Consider the following 3,261-nt stretch of genomic DNA (forward strand, 5'->3'; position numbering starts at 1 on the left):
CCTCAGTCTGCACTGTTCTCCCTCTCCTCAGTCTGCAGTGCTCCCTCTCTCTCCTCAGTCTGCAGTTTTCTCTCTCTCTCTCCTCAGTCTGCACTGTTCCCTCTCTCTCCTCAGTCTCCACTGTTCTCTCTCCGCTCAGTTTGCACTGTTCTCTCTCTCCTCAGTCTGCACTGTTCACTCTCTCTCTCCTCAGTCTGCACTGTGCTCTCTCTCCTCAGTCTGCCCTGTTCTCTTTCTCCTCAGTCTGGAATGTTCACTCTCTCTCCTCAGTCTGCACTGTTCTCTCTCTCCTCAGTCGCACTGTTCTCTCTCTCTCCTCAGTCTGCACTGTTGTCTCTCTCTCTTCGGCCTGCACTGTTCTCTCTCTCCTCAGTTTGCACTGTACCCTCTCTCTCCTCAGTCTGCACTGTTCTCTCTCCTCAGTCGCACTGTTCTCTCTCTCTCCTCAGTCTGCACTGTTCCCTCTATCCTCAGTCTGCACTGTCCCCTCTCTCTCCTCAGTCTGCACTATTCTCTCTCTCCTCAGTCTGTACTGTTCTCTCTCCTCAGTCTGAATTGTTCTCTCTCTCCTCAGTCTGCACTGTTCTCTCTCTCTCCCAGTCTGCACTGTTCCCTCTCTCCTCAGTCGCACTGTTCCCTATCTCCTCAGTCTGCAGTGTTCTCTCTCTCCTCAGTCTGCACTGTTTTCTCTCTCCTCATTCTGCACTGTTCTCTCTCTCTCCTCTGTCTGCACTGTTCTCTCTCCTCAGTTTGCACTGTTCTGTCTCTTTTCAATCTGCACTTTTCTCTCTCTCTTCAGTCTGCACTGTTCCCTCTCTCCTCAGTCTGCACTGTTCCCTCTCTCTCCTCAGTCTGCACTGCTCTCTCTCCTCAGTCGCACTGTTCTCTCTCTCTCCTCAGTCTGCACTGTTCCCTCTATCCTCAGTCTGCACTGTTCCCTCTCTCTCCTCAGTCTGCACTGTTCTCTCTCTCCTCAGTCTGCACTGTTCTCTCTCCTCAGTCTGAATTGTTCTCTCTCTCCTCAGTCTGCACTGTTCTCTCTCTCTCCCAGTCTGCACTGTTCCCTCTCTCCTCAGTCGCACTGTTCCCTGTCTCCTCAGTCTGCACTGTTCTCTCTCTCCTCAGTCGCACTGTTCTCTCTCTCTCCTCAGTCTGCACTGTTCCCTCTATACTCAGTCTGCACTGTTCCCTGTCTCCTCAGTCTGCACTGTTCTCTCTCTCCTCGGTCTGCACTGTTTTCTGTCTCCTCAGTCAGTACTGTTCTCTCTTTCTCCTCAGTCTGCACTGTTTTCTCTCTCGCTCTCCTCAGTCTGCACTGTTCCACTGTTCTCTCTAATCAGTCTGGACTGTTCTCTCCCTCTCCTCAGTCTGCACTGTTCTCTGTCTCCTCAGTCTGCACTGTTCTCTGTCTCCTCAGTCTGCACTGTTCACTCTCTCCTCAGTCTGCACTGTTCTCTCTCTCTCTCTACTCAGTCTGCACTGTTCTCTCTGTCCTCAGTCTACACTGATCTCTCTCTCTCCTCAGTCTGCACTGTTCTTTCTCTCCTCATTCTGCACTCTTCTCTCTCTCCTCAGTCTGCACTGTTCTCACTCCTCAGTCTACACTGATCTCTCTCTCTCTCCTCAGTCTGCACGGTTCTATCTCTCCTCAGTCGCAATGTTCTCTTTCTCTCCTCAGTCTGCACTGTTCTCTCTCCCTCCTCAGTTTGCACTGATCCCTCTCTCTCCTCAGTCTGCACTGTTTTCTCTCTCGCTCTCCTCAGTCTGCACTGTTCCACTGTTCTCTCTACTGAGTCTGGACTGTTCTCTCCCTCTCCTCAGTCTGCACTGTTCTCTGTCTCCTCAGTCTGCACTGTTCTCTGTCTCCTCAGTCTGCACTGTTCACTCTCTCCTCAGTCTGCACTGTTCTCTCTCTCTCTCTACTCAGTCTGCACTGTTCTCTCTGTCCTCAGTCTACACTGATCTCTCTCTCTCCTCAGTCTGCACTGTTCTTTCTCTCCTCATTCTGCACTCTTCTCTCTCTCCTCAGTCTGCACTGTTCTCACTCCTCAGTCTACACTGATCTCTCTCTCTCTCCTCAGTCTGCACGGTTCTCTCTCTCCTCAGTCGCAATGTTCTCTTTCTCTCCTCAGTCTGCACTGTTCTCTCGCCCTCCTCAGTTTGCACTGATCCCTCTCTCTCCTCAGTCTGCACTGTTTTCTCTCTCGCTCTCCTCAGTCTGCACTGTTCCACTGTTCTCTCTACTCAGTCTGGACTGTTCTCTCCCTCTCCTCAGTCTGCACTGTTCTCTGTCTCCTCAGTCTGCACTGTTCTCTGTCTCCTCAGTCTGCACTGTTCACTCTCTCCTCAGTCTGCACTGTTCTCTCTCTCTCTCTACTCAGTCTGCACTGTTCTCTCTGTCCTCAGTCTACACTGATCTCTCTCTCTCCTCAGTCTGCACTGTTCTTTCTCTCCTCATTCTGCACTCTTCTCTCTCTCCTCAGTCTGCACTGTTCTCACTCCTCAGTCTACACTGATCTCTCTCTCTCTCCTCAGTCTGCACGGTTCTCTCTCTCCTCAGTCGCAATGTTCTCTTTCTCTCCTCAGTCTGCACTGTTCTCTCGCCCTCCTCAGTTTGCACTGATCCCTCTCTCTCCTCAGTCTGCACTGATCCCTCTCTCTCCTCAGTCTGCACTGATCCCTCTCTCTCGACAGTCTGCACTGTTCTCTCTCTCCTCAGTCGCAGTGTTCTCTCTCTCTCCTTAGTCTGCACTGTTCCCTCTCTCTCCTCAGTCTGCACTGTTCTCACTCTCCTCAGTCTGCACTGTTCTCACTCTCCTCAGTCTGCACTGTTCCCTCCCTCTCCTCAGTCTGCACTGTTCTCTCACTCTCTCCTTAGTCTGCACTGTTCTCTCTCTCCTCAGTCTGTACTGTTCTCTCTCTCTCCCAGTCTGCACTGTTCCCTGTCTCCTCAGTCTGCACTGTTCTCTCTCTCCTCGGTCTGCACTGTTTTCTCTCTCTCCTCAGTCTGCACTTTTCTCTCTCTCTCTTTAGTCTGCACTGTTCCCTCTCTCCTCAGTCTGCACTGTTCCCTCTCTCTCCTCAGTCTGCACCGTTCTCTCTCTCCTCAGTCTGCACTGTTCTCCCTCTCCTCAGTCTGCAGTTTTCTCTCTCTCTCCTCAGTCTGCACTGTTCCCTCTCTCTCCTCAGTCTCCACTGTTCTCTCTCCGCTCAGTCTGCACTGTTCTCTCTCTCCTCAGTCTGCACTGTTCACTCTCTCTC

The sequence above is a fragment of the Mobula birostris genome, chromosome 21 (assembly GCF_030028105.1).
Source record: "Mobula birostris isolate sMobBir1 chromosome 21, sMobBir1.hap1, whole genome shotgun sequence".
Classification (NCBI taxonomy): Eukaryota; Metazoa; Chordata; class Chondrichthyes; order Myliobatiformes; family Myliobatidae; genus Mobula; species Mobula birostris.